This window comes from Protopterus annectens, chromosome 8.part0 (assembly GCF_019279795.1).
Source record: "Protopterus annectens isolate FY-2018-M chromosome 8.part0, PAN1.0, whole genome shotgun sequence".
Taxonomy (NCBI): domain Eukaryota; kingdom Metazoa; phylum Chordata; order Ceratodontiformes; family Protopteridae; genus Protopterus; species Protopterus annectens.
This window is the reverse complement of record NC_056741.1, coordinates 874,890,104-874,904,102: the sequence shown is the minus strand read 5'-3', so window position 1 is coordinate 874,904,102 and position 13,999 is coordinate 874,890,104. Positions and strand designations below refer to the sequence as shown.

The following is a 13,999-nucleotide window of genomic DNA, read 5'->3' as shown; positions in this document are numbered from 1 at the left end:
AGAAATTCCTGCTGTAGGCAGGGAATGAGAGATATCATTGTGTCCAAGCTGTGGCTGTGTTGAGACCATATGCTTTTTAGGTACCACTGTAATTTCCTCATATGCAGCTTTGCAAATGGTATTATTAGTATGCAAGATGCCATGAAGCCCAAGGCCTGCAGAATTCTTCTTGCAGTTAATTGGGTCTTTGTTGCCATTGTCTTGAAATATTGAGTCAGTTGTAGTTGCATGTCTGTCGTAAGATAAGCCTTCTGGGCCGTTGTATTCAAGCTGGCACCCAGGAATGTAATTTTTTGTGAGGGTACTAGTTTTGACTTCTTTTCGTTTACTGTGTACCCCAAGCAGTTTAGTAGATGCTTTACAAAGGCCAGATGATGTAAGAGAATGTCTTTGCTTTCTGCTTGGATGAGGCAGTCGTCCAGGTATGGATATATTTGAATTCTTCTTTGTCTGCAGTATGCAATTACTGGTGCCAGGCATTTTGTGAAGACTCTGGGCGCAGTAGATAAGCCAAAGGGCAGTGCAGAGAATTGGTAATGGGTTGAACCAGCAATGAAACAGAGGTATCTTCTGCAACTTTGTCTGATAGGGACATGCAGGTATGCCTCCTTGAGGTCAAACGTTACTAGCCATGCTTCCTTGCCCAACATGGGAAGTAGCTGCTGTAGTGTTAGCATCTTGAATTTGGGTACTTGTAAGTAAGTGTTTAGAATTGAAAGGTCCAGAACTGGTCTCCAGGTATTGTCCTTTCTGGGCACTAGAAAGAGTCTTGAGTAAAATCTTTGGCCTTGCTCTCGAGTAGGTACCAGTTGAATGGCTCTCATGTCCATGAGAGCTGTAATTTGCTTTTGTGCCTCTGCCCATTGATTTTGTGGCAGGTTTGGCATTCCTGTTTTCATTGGCAAGGTGTGAAAGTGGAATCTGTATCCTCGTAAAATTATATCTAGGACCCATTTGTCCTTTGTGACAATGTGCCAGTTGTCTGCAAAAAAGTGTGAGTTTTCCCCCGAAGGGGGCTGCCAAGAGAGTATTGCTTGGCCAGATGAGGTGCAAGTCATTGAGTTTGCCTTCTGGTGGATTGGGACCTGTCTTCTCCTCCCTTCTGTTTTGTAGTGCCCCATTGGTGAGGTTTATACTGGGCTTGTGGTTGTCCTCTGCCCCTTGAGCATCTGTATTTACCCCTCTGTGGTCTGTCAGTAGCTGGAAAGGACCAATTTTTTGTTGGCCAGTTTCTGCTGAAGCGAGGGGGTTGTACCTGTAGGAAATCTTTGACTGTCTGCATAGATTTTGCCTTATCCTCCATTTTCTTTAAGACTTCTTCTGCTTTAAGTCCAAAAAGAACATCCTGCTGTAAGGGAGCATCTAGTAGTTTTGCTTTAACATGATCAGGCAGAGTTTGTTCCTTTAACCAAGCATGCCTACGTATAACAGACCCAGTGACAGCTGCTCTGCAGGAGGTCTCCAAAGAATCAAACCCACATTGTAAGGTATGTTTGCCCACCTGCTCAGTGGCATGCAACAGATCCTGTACTTCTTTCAATTCAGATTGTTGAGGGAGAGTGGTTATTCTTTGCTTTAACTGAGAGATTAGGAATTGCTGATACTTAAGCATGTGAAATTGGCAATTCAGTGCCCTCACAGCTAGTGTGGCTGAGGTGTAAACCTTTTTCCCCCACCTGTCTAGTGCTCTGGAATCCCTCTAAGAAGGTACTGGGAGATAGTCTCTGGGTCAGCAACAGGGCTTTTGTAAAAAAAATTGTGGGAATCAGGCACTCTATAGTATCTGTCAGGCAGGAGGTAGAGAGTCTGGGTTCAAACTGGATTCTAAGTAAACATCATCCACAATGTCCAAAACTGGCGGGATGGCAAGTGGTCTGTGTTGGGGGAGTAAAAGAAACTCTCTGAGCCTTTTCTTCGAGTCAGAGTAGTCCTGATCTTCCCAGTGAAAATGTTCCCTCATAGTGTGTAAAGTTTCCCCAAAGGAGTAGTCTTCAGGAGGAGAAGCTGAGGGAATAGAGTCCTCAGCATCAGAATCTTCATAAGGAGAGAAGGAGTAATCTTGGTCCTCAGAGGAGTCTGAAGAAATGGACACTTGTTCAGAGGATGCATAATCTTCCTCTTGCCTAGGCCTTTTGTCAGGAGGGGGCTGGGAACCCCTGATTAAAGAAATCAAATCTTCAGCCATTTTGAGCATCTGTTTCTTAGGCATGGGGCCTTGAACAGGAGACTGAAGTGCAGTCCTTTTAGATTTAGTAGGAGTCTTCGTCTTAGAAAACGTTTTAATGGTGAGAGTCGTCGGTCTGAAAACGCCTTCTGTATCACCGACGTCTTTTACAACAATGTCGTCGGAAGGGCCTGAACTAAATGGCTGCGTCGGCCTGGTGCATTCCGCCAAAATTTCCATAGCGGTCTCGGGTTCCAGATCTGCGGTAGTCAGGGGCTGCGTCGGAGCCTCACTGAGGACCGGAGAACCGGAGGCCGGATCAGCCGAGGCCTCGGAATCTGGCTTAGGCCTGGGCTGTCTGTCCTCATCCTTGTGTTTTTTGTGCACGCCGGTAGTCGGTTGCTCCGACAGCATGGTGTAGTTAAATTTCCTACCGAAGTAGTGTATCATGCGAAATCAAAGCGTCCTTTAATAGTACGCTTATTAAACCTAGCACAAAACCGACAAGTAGTGACGTCGTGGTCTGGGCCTAGGAAAGGTATGCAATAAGAATGAAAATCCTTATGAGGTATTTGCTTCCCACAAGAAATACAATTGTTAACTTTTTCTAACATCGGTCTGAGGCAAGAAAAGTTTCCCCAATGGGGTACTTAGCTTTATAGAAGACTTCGGTCTGAAATTCGAAAATCTCAGGAGTCGGCCGACCGGCACTTGTGAACAGCTTCTGCTTCAGGCACCGCGCGGCAAGAAAGACTGAAGAAAATGGCGTCAGTACATTATATATACCCCTGGCACACTGATGTGAGGGAAGAGGTGACAGCAACTGACGCCGAACCAAGACTTTGGAATTCCCGCCGACTGTGGGACCGCCTGATGACAGGATAACCCAAGTGTGATGACTGCAGCAGGGTAACACGATGAACATCCAGGACTGCAACAGTGAATACACTCGAACATCTACACTTATTGTAAGTGTACACAACTGTATTGTGTTCTTCATGATTCACTGTTGCAGTCATCACATTTGGGTTGCTTCCCAAAGCTGAAGAAAAGGGTGGAGGCAGATAAGAAGACTAGGGGCTGGCTAGGATGCCCTGCAAGACTGCAGTGGCAAAGCCTGCCCTGGATTTGGAGAAGTTAGGCAGGTGGTAATGCTTGGTGAAGGTGTGAACAGATGTTCATGTGGCAGCCTCCAGGATGTCACTGGTGGGGACTCCTCTGAGGAAAGCTGCAGAGGTGGAGGCTGCTCTGGTAGAGTGAGTCCTGACCCCCTTAGGGGGAGGTTTCCTGTGTTGCTTGTAACAGAAATGGATGTGGTGTGCTATCCATTTAGAAATTGTTTGTTTGGATATGGCTTTGCCCTCTGCCCCTGCAGCAAAGCTGACTAGCAATTGATCAGTCTTTTTGAATGATTTAGTCCTGTCTAGGTAGAATCTGAGCTGTCTGTGTACATCTAGAGAGTGCAGGATCCTTTCCCCCTTGTTTTGTGGGTTAGGGAAAAAGGTGGGCAAATGAATGGATTGGTTGAGAGCCACACTGGACACTACTTTGGGCATGAAGGATGGGTTAGTCCTGAGGGACACCCTGTCAGCATGGAAGATGATGAAGGGCTCTACAGCCATGAGTGCTTGAAGCTCAGATACTCTTCTGGCTGAAGTGATGGCCAGTAGCAAGGCTGTCTTCCAGGAAAGAAACTTTAACTCTGCTAAGGATGCTGGTTCAAAGTGGGGCAAGGTGAGCTTTTCCAACACAAAATGTAGGTCCCAAGCTGGGGTAGGTGCTCTTCTAGGTGGTCTCAAGTTGCTAGCCCCTCTTAGGAACTTTTTGATGAGAGGGTGTGAGAAAAGAGGGTGCTCAGTGTTGAAATGAGCAGAGATAGCAGAGGCAATAGAGGAAAAGAAGAGACCACTGTAAAGCAGGTCAGCTAGGTAATCCAGGATGAAAGGTAGGGAGGGCTGTACTGTATCAGCTCCCTTAGCCTGAATCCAGGTGCAGAACGTTTTCCATTTGTCAGTATAAGACTTTCTAGTGCTAGGGTGTCTAGCTTCACGTATAACATCTAGAACCTGTTTACTGAGATTGGCAGCTTGATCAGTCATCAGGGGATAAGCCAGACTGCCAAACTGAGGGTCTGTAATTAGGGATGCGTGAATTCTCCTTCCCTCTGGGTCAGGAGACTTAGGGTCTGAGGGAGATGCCATGGTGGCAGTGGGGACAGGCTGCTCAGCAGTGGGTACCAGTGCTGGCAAGGCCAGTCTGGTGGAATCAGAATTGTCCTTAGTTTTTTTTCTCCCTTATTTTGAGCAGTACCCTGGTAATGAGAGGTAGAGGGGGAAATGCATAAACCGAGAATTTGACCCAGGGGAAGGATAGGGCATCCACTTTCCAGGACCTGCAGTGAGGCTCCCTGGTGCAGAACCTGCTGAGCTGATGGCTGGAGTGGGAAGTAAAGAGATCGACCTTCGGGGTGCCCCATTTCTGAGTTATTAGGATGAAGGTTCTTTGGTCTAGCTGCCACTCGTGTGGGTCCAGAAGATTTCTGCTTAAGTTGTCTGCCAGAGAGTTTAGTGAGCCTGACAGGAATTTTGCTAACCATGTGTAGTGGCATGGCTGAGGCTGTGCGCCAAAGGGTCATGGTGAGCCTGCATAGAGGGTAGGAGTGAGTCCCTCCCTGCTTGTTGATATACCACATCACAGTGGTGTTGTCTGTTTTGATCAGGAGAGCCCCCTGGGGAGAGAAGGGGCCTGAAAGCTGTCAGTACTTGCTGGACAGCTAACATCTCTTTTTGGTTTATGCAAATGTATTTGCTGTGGGCTCCATTGGCCCTGTATGAACCTGCCGTCCAAGTGTGCACCCCAGGCATAGTCTGATGCATCTGTGGTGAGGGTCTGGGTGGCGGGGGGTGGTGAGAAAAGTAGTCCCTTGTTGTGGGAACATGCTGCTGCCCACCAAAGAAAATCTGTCCTTAAGCAAGGTATCATTGGTATAACAGTTTCCAGGTCTTGAGAGTGTTGACACCAAAGGCTTTTTAGGTACCATTGAAGTTTCCTCATATGCAGTCTGGCATATGGAATGAGTAGGATGCAAGATGCCATGAACCCCAGAGCATGCAGGATTTCCCTTGTGGATAACTGGGTTCTGGAAGCTAGTTGAGAGAAATAGGCTGTCAGGTAAGTTTGCTTTTCTGGTGTAAGGAATGCCATCTGGGATGCTGTGTCCAGGCTTGCTCCCAGGAATGTAATCCTTTGGGTGGGCACTACTTTGGATCTCTTTTTGTTGATGGTGTACGCCAGGGAGGACAGTAGGGACTTTACAAAGGCCAGGTGATTGAGCAGCTTTTCCTGACTGTCTGCCTGAATCAGGCAGTCGTCTAAGTTTGGGTAAATTTGTATATTTCTTTGTCTGAAAAAAAACAATGGCGAGAGCCAGGCATTTTGTGAAAACTCTGTGAGCAGTAGATAAGCCAAAGGAAAGCACAGAGAACTGAAAGTGCAGAGATCCTGCCCTGAAATGTAGATATTTCCTGCATGATTCCCTGATTGGGATATGGAGATAAGCCTCTTTTAGGTCTAGGGTGGCTAGCCAAGCATTCTTGGACAGCATAGGTAGTAGTTGCTGGAGGGTGAGCATTTTGAATTTTGGTATCACCAGGAAGGTGTTTAGAATGGATAGATTGAGGATGGGGTGCCAGGTTCCCTCTTTTCTGGGTACCAGAAAAAGTCTGGAGTAGAAACCTTGGCCTATCTGTTCTGCAGGAACATGCTCTATTGCCCTCATAATGAGCAGGGAAAGGACTTTCTTTTTTGCCTCTGTCCACTAGTTTGGAGGAAGATCTGGGAACCCTTTTGGGGTTGGGAGAGTGTGGAAAGAAAATGTGTATCCCTGGGACACTATGTTGAGGACCCAGCAGTCATTGAAAATGGTGGCCCAGGTGCTTGTGTGGAAGTAGAGTTTTCATCCTAGGGGCAAATGCAGGTGGGCAGAGGGAGAGGGTGGAAGTGGAGAGTCATTGTGACGTCTTACCATGAGGGGGTGGCTTTGCACTCCCTGGTTTAGAAGTGGAGGAACTCCATTGCTTTGATTTCTGCATTCCCTGTGGCTGCTGTCTGGGGGTCTGTTTCCCCGGGGTCTGGGCTAAAATGACTTGGAGGGGACAGGAAAGGACCAGTGCTTAGAGGGGCAATGCCTACTGAACCTGGGTGGCTGTACCCATAGGAAATCCTTAACTGTCTGCATAGATTTAGCTTTTTCTTCCATCTTTTTAAGACCTCTTCTGCCTTGATGCCAAATAAATTGTCTTTGTGCAAGGGTGCATCCAATAATTTAGATTTGACATGGTCTGGCAAGGGCTGTTCCTTAAGCCAAGCATGCCTTTTAAGGACAGAACTTGTGACTGCTGCCCTGCAAGAAGCTTCTAGGGCATCAAAACCACAGTGTAAGGTGTGCTTAGTTACTTGACTTGCAGAGTGCAGTAACTCTTGTAACTCTTTATTTTCTGCACAAGCAGGGAAGGGTGAAATGTTTTTCTTGAGGTGTTCCATGGTATGTTGCTGAAACTTTAGCATATGGAACTGACAATTTAGTGCTCTGATACCAAGAGTAGCTGAGGTGTATACTTTTTTACCCCATCTGTCTAGTGCTTGGGAATCCTTATCTGAGGAGGTGGGATTCTTAGCAGAAGTTGCCTTAATTCCTTTAGGCCCTTGAGAAATAACCTCAAGGTTAGAAGTAGGATTTTTGAAAAGAAATTTGTGTGAGTCAGGGACTCTGTAGTGCCTGTGAGGTTTTCTGTGAGCAGGAGGGAGGGTGTCAGGAGTCAAACTAGATTCCAAGAAAACATCGTCCACAACATCCAGGACTGGGGGAATGACCAGGGGTCTGTGCTCTGGAAGATCTAAGAATTCTCTGAGTCTCTTTTTAGACTGAGGATAGTCCTGACATTCCCATTGGAAATGCTCCCTTAAAGTATGAAGGGTTTCCTCAAAGGAAAAATCCTCGGGTGGAGAGGCTGAAGGAATGGATTCCTCTGCATCAGAATCCTCATTATTTGAGAGGGGTTGCATGTCTTCATATTCAGATGCATCAGAGTCACTAGACTCCTGTTCAGACAAAACTACTGGGGAACAATCTCTTTTTCTTTTGGAAGGGGTAGCTTGGCTTCCCCTGATCAGCATTATAAGGTCTTCCGCCATTTTAAGCATTTGAGACCGAGGCAGGGAAGCAAGTGTCTGAGATTGGGTTGTTAGTTTCTTGGGCGTGGTTCATATCCTGGGCCTTAGAAACTCAGTATTTTTCAAAAGAAGTCGTCAGTTTGTATCGAGAATCAGTAGTTCAAAGTACTTCCTCAGAAGCCGGTGCCTGCTCAGCGGCTCCGGACCCATCCAAGGTAGAGACAACTGCAAGTTCCTTAGTCGAAGAAGAGTTTTGTGGCATACCGGACTCCAAAATGGTCTCAGTAGAAGCCTGTGAATCCACAGAAGCAGGCATCAGGGGCTGTGACAGCGCCTCACTGAGGACCAGAGAACTGACGACTAGCTTAACGGAAGCGTTGTCGGTAGCTTTGGACCTGTGCGGTCTGTCTCTGTCTTTATCCTTATGTTTTTTCAGAAGATCTGCTGTCAGATGGCTTACCGAAGCCATATCAGAATTTGAGGACTGAGCAAAAATATCTAGCTACAATAAGAGCCCGATGACGTATAGTTCTGGTGTTGAACAAAGCAAAAAAGCGACAGCGAGGGACGTTGTGGTCTGGGCCCAAGCAAGTGATGTAGTAAGAATGAAAGTCTCAGTGTGGTATTTGCTTTCCACGGGCGAGACAATTGTTAACTTTTTCTGACATTGGTTAGAGCAAGAAAAAAGGATCCCTAATGGGATACTTAGCTTTAGAAGACTTCAGCTTCAGTTCGGATTACGAAACTCAGGGAGCGGCTGACCGGCACTCGTGCGAACTGCTTCTGCTTCGGGCTCCTCAGCAAGAAAGATTGATGTAATGGCATCGGCTGCCTTACTTTATACTACTGACAACCTGACATCAGTCCTGAAGCGACAGCAACCGACGCAGAAATACTAAGCCTCTGGTATTCGGGCCGGCCGAAGGCTACTCTGGCAGGGATGACCCAAATGTGATGACTGCAACAGTGAAAAATGAAGAACATCACAGAAGGCATTATAAGAGATCTGGGAACACAGATTGACAGCAACCTCTCTTCTGACCACCACATTGCCACTGTGGTCAGAAAGCCCTTCTGTGTGGCACATCTCATTATTAAGGGTTTTGCATCCAGGAAGAAAGAGATCATTGTCTCTCTCTCTCTCTTTCTCTCTCTCTCTCTACTCTTCCTTCATTAGGCCAGTCATCGAGTACAATGCCCCATTTGGCATCTACCTCACTAGACACCTGCAACAACTGGAGAGGTCGCAAAAGTACCTCACAAAGAGGATCCTAGGCCTTAAACACTTGTCCTATATGGACAGACTCAAAAAAAACTCCAACTATTCTCTGTCTCACATCGCCTACTTAGAGGCGATCTCTGCTTGACTTACAAAGCCATGTCTGACCCAGCTCTGTTAGAAATACTATATCTAAAGAAATCCCTCCACACTACATGCTCCAGCGACCTCAACCTCATTACCACAATCAACAGAACAAGCTGGAGGGACAGGTTTATAACCCAGAGATTGCCCATGTTATGGAATACACTTCCCATACATGTCAAATAGAGCACCTCACTGGCTCTCTTCAAGAGAAATCTTGATAAGTGGATGGAAAATAGAAAATTCACCCTGGGGATCACTTCAGTAGCTCTACTCGACAGAAGCACTGGGAACTAAGGTCGGGTGGCATGATACCAGGGTAATCCTATGGGCTAGGCTTGTAAAGGCTCCAGGGCCATTAGCCTAGTACACACCTATGAACCTATGAACCTATATGAACTAGGAAATACAATGTAGCTGAACCTAGTGCCATTTTGCCTTCCCAGTACCCACCCTTGCACCTTTTTCAAAGAGGGCTAGTTCAGTCAAGCCAGTGGTGAATTTGTGAATACCGTTCCAGTCATCTAGTTCCTGTTTGAAGCAATATAAATGCATTGCATTACTTAATTTGTAGTAGCAATCTATTTCTGAGGTGAGGAAGGCATTGCACAATGCATCTTTCAGTCCGCTATGTTTTATTTATTTGCTATTGCCAGTTTAGCTATCTGGGCCTATATTTAGTGGGATTGCTTAATTTATGAAGATACAAGAGATTCTGCACAGCAGGGTCCCTATTGGCATGGAAGACAACGCAAAGACCACCTTTCAGGAGTCTATAGAACAGTGAATAAAGGGATCATTTTTAAAGTCTTTTCTGGTAACTTAGGGTTCTAAAGCCAGCAAACTTTTTTTAGTTAGGAACCTATGGGGTCTTCCCAATTGTTTGATATGTCTAGTGAGGTACATCCTAAGGAATGCATTGTATTATATGATTGGAATAATCAATGCAGAATGTACGGGGCAATAACTTCTTTATATCTAAAAGATAGTCCTCCTTTGGTCAATTGTGCTAAGCAGAAGGACTTCCTGACCACTATAACAAAACAATGATCAAAGGAATATAAAGTATCAATCCATGTTCCAAAGTCTCTAACTCCTCTTATTCTGAAGTGGGCTGATGTCTGTACTATAAGCTGGGAAAGAGAGAGGTTTGTCTACTCAGCATGACAGTATTGCACTTTTTTCACATTTAAATTACTTTTAAAATATTGCAGAGCTACATCCAAGCAAACCAGGTATTACAAATATAAGTTCATTTTGGAGAGCTAGTCATCGACATCCTTGGATAACTAAAGATCTTATTTTCTGATCTGGAAATCTGAAAAGCAGATGCCAAACAACAGAGGCCCCAAACCCTGCTGAGCAACATTCATCACTGTCATATTCCCCAAGGAAGTAAGTACCCACCACCCTCACTGTGTGGATTCTATCATTTAGCCAATTTGTTATCCATCTTACTGCATGGGCAGCCACGGTGGTGCAGCGGTTAGCGTTACCACCTCACAGCAAGAGGTTCTCTGGTTCAATCTTCGGCTGGGGGTGTCTTCTGTGCGGCATCTGTATGTCCTCCCTGTGGTCGTGTGGGTTTCCTTCAGGTGCTCCGGTTTCCTCCCACATCCCAAAGACATGCTGTAGGTGAATTGGATACTCTAAATTGGCCCTATGCATGAGTGTGTGCATGTGTGTGCCTTCTGTGGAAGGTTGGGCGCCAGGCTGGCAACTCGACACCGTAAAACTACAGTGCCAATCATGAGCAGACAGGTGATCCACTGTGGCGACCCCTAATCGGGAAAAGCCGAAAGAAGAGGAAGAAGAAGTTATCCATCTTACTGCATAGGGATCTATTTGAAATGTGTTTAGCTTGTTTATTATTCTAGCATGAGGAATGGTATCAAATGCTTTGACCAGGTTGAGGTCTGCTGTGTGTACAGCATGACCTTTGTTACTGGCCTGTGATACCCTTTCAAAAAAATTAAACAGATTCATTAGACAGGAACTACCCCTGACAAAGCCAAACTGCTGTGGAACTACCCCTGACAAAGCCAAACTGCTGTGGGTCAAGCCTAATAAGATTTTTAATATATTAGTTAATCAAGTTAGTTGTAATATGTTCCATGGCTTTGCAGATGAGACTTGTCATACTGAATATATATAATTTCTGAGGTCAGTGGTGGGGCTACCCTTGTGGCTAGGTTCAGGTTGAATAACGTAAGAAGCAGATTTGCTAGTGCATGTTTAGTACTATTTATTAAGCAGATCAGGTGTATTGTCAGGTCCCTTAGAGGATGTATGTACTTTTAGTCTTTGAAAACACCTTAAGTTCTTTAGTGATGATGGGTCTTGCTTAATTCCCAACCTCTTAGTACACAAAATCTGGACAAAGCCAAAAATAATGGGGGGGGGACAAAGGCCCAAACAAAATGGCACACTTTAAATATTGCTCTTACAAACGTAAAAAGTTGTTAGAATAAAAGGTTTTGCATTACCATGCATTTTTTTTGAAGACTGTGAAGCCTAAAACTCAGATATCTGTCCTTATTTAGTGAATTCAGTCCTCACTGATTTGCCAGAAAACTGCAATTTTTATGAGGAATAGACAAAAAACATGAGGCTAAAATCTGGGTATTCTGCGAAAACCTGGAGAATTGAGAGATCTGGGGGCCTGAGATCTTTAGGAATAAGTGGACTTTGGATAGCTCTGTCCAGGGTGAAGTTTGCACTGAGTTTGTTTGCTTGCATGTTGGCAATGTCCATTGGATCTGAATGGCTAAAAAATTTGAATCGCCAGATTTGCTACCAGCTCCAAATCTCATTCCCACCACTGTCATTCCTTACTTGCTCTACAATGGCTTGAGGTCACCAGTCTATTACATTTCCACCAAATCAACCTAGCCCATAAAATTCTTTACTATCCAGAAAACAACCCTGCCCTATCTGCACTACTAAACTTCTACACTTCAAAAAGACAACTACACTCCACCAATAAAGCCCTGATTGAAAAAGTCCCATGCAAAAATAGCTCCGGTGAATCTCTCTTCCCTAACAGAGTTGCTAACGTCTTCCTCCTGATATTAGATTACAAAATAATACTTTCACTTTCAAGAAACTACTGAAATCACACCTTCTCACCAACCGACTATGTAACTGCAATGCCCCGCCTTAAACCCTCACTATATAGTAGCAATACTGCTTAGTTAAGCCACTCATCCTTTGTGTCACACTCAACATGGTCACGCCTTTTAAATTCTTATGAATGCTGCTTGTAAATATGTAAATATGTAAATAGCTTACTCATATTCTTCTATGGCTGACTTATGCTCTACTTAGCTACTAGTCATGTATCTCATGTGTTCTATTTCTCTTTGTAACATTGCTACACCTTGTATTACAATGTTAACAATTCTGTAACTTGTTACTGTTTAACTATTGTAACTACTGTACTTGTGGAGCTTTTCTCCCTGGGCTTCCACTGAAAACGGACACCAGCTGTCCAGTCGGACAATCCATAGGTTCATAGGTTGGTACTAGGCTATCAGCCCTAGGGCCTATACAAGCCTAGCCATAACAATTCCCTGGCTATTTATTCCCACACTGTTTACTTCCCTGTACCCCTGTCTAGCAGGTCAACTGACGTGAATCCCGGTAAACAAATGTCAAAAATAAATAAATAAATGTACTGAGCAACACTGGGTGTTATTTTTAAGTTTTCTGACTTAGCTACACAACGATTTGAAATTATACGTAGTTTCTGATGCTAGCCTAAGTTCATGGTCTGCCTTCGTTTTCCTAATGGTACTTTTAAATTCTTTGACAATTCCATGATGTTATCCTTGATATGAGGGTCATTTTTTTCTATAAAGGAGTTTTTCCTCTTTTGCTGAATAGTTTATTTATGTTTGTAGACCATCAGGATGGTTTGCACTTAAACTTGCCATTATATTTAAATTTAGTTGGGACTTGCCAAATTTATACATTTATCTAGGTGAGCATTGAATTGTTTGTATAGCTACTTGCTGTATCAGTATCTTGAGTGATACTGTTATACATACATTTGGAGACTTCATCATAGAATTGGAGAAGATTTGTACATTTGGCATCCCTGAATTCCATGGCCTTGGCATTGGCAATCAATTCGTTTTGAGATTTTAAAGGTGAATGTTACCAGTTTATAATCAGACAACCAGCGAAAGGTACATACAGATGTTATATTTTTAAAAACCATGTCTAGATAATTTGACCTCTAGTGGGGTATTTGACTATCAAGTCTAGGGAGTTTTTGTTAATAAAATCTAGGAATTCTTTATCCTACATTTCAAATATAGGCCTTCTAGTTTATCGAGGGGTAGTTAAAGTCTCACAAAATAATAGTATTTTTGCTTAAGGGACATTTTTCAAGTCTATCTAAGATGTTAAGTTGATTTTCTGGGCACATAGAGGGAGTACTCTAACAGGCTGTGAACTGATAATTGGTCCTAGCCAATATGCAGTAGACTTAGAATGAGAAGTGCAAGCCATCCTTAGTGAAGCAAGAAGGGCTGTCCAGCATCGCATCCCAAACTGACACATACTAGACCCTCCCTTGAATGACACCAGCTATTTAGCCAATTGTTGAAGCCAATTGTCTTCTTTGTACTAATGCATCATTCTTGGAGAAGAAAGGATTCGGCTTAAGACCAATGTCTTACATGCATTTGTGACTTGCATGGAGAGTTCTGACATGTTTCTCTGCATTTCCCTAAGGGTTTTGCATGAAAGTGATTTACCCCCACATGGACCACTACAATGTCGCACCTGTATTTAAGTGTAAGGGCCTTAAGAATCCTTGAGATGTAAGATATTTGGTTCCTGAAAGACAGCTTACAGTCACCCTGTTCTTATCCAAATTAGTAACCTAGTATGAGCTGAATCACTGTGTCTGACTATGAAGTCACTGATCTTTGAGACATTTTTTTGTCATAGTAGTGGATCTGAGACGATTTATGTCCTGGTGTCTCTTTGCTGCAGATATGCCAGTCGGTCATGTGATGCATGTCTTTCATTGAGGCCAAGGTATAAAGTAATTTACTGTGTGTTTCAGTGGAGAGCTATGGAAGAGTGTGCTGCTCCCAAACTATTTTTTTTTTCAGGTGAGTTACCTCCATGTTATTTAAGTACTTGCATCTCTAACAACTGTAACTAGAACAGCAAAATAGCTTTTAAAGTAAAACAGATGAAAATGTTTGAAAAATAACACTTTTTATGCAGAAAACTGTAGATGACTTTAAGTGCAGATGAAAGCAAATACTTCCCTGCTTCTCTGA

The 13,999-nt window shown here is 44.1% G+C and overlaps 1 protein-coding gene across 1 annotated transcript in view; it reads right to left on the bottom strand.

Annotated features, from left to right (window-relative positions):
- LOC122809128 (myoD family inhibitor-like) overlaps positions 1-13,999 on the bottom strand; it is a 343,926-nt gene that overhangs the window by 223,934 nt on the left and 105,993 nt on the right. The gene's annotated exons all lie outside the window — the stretch shown is intronic.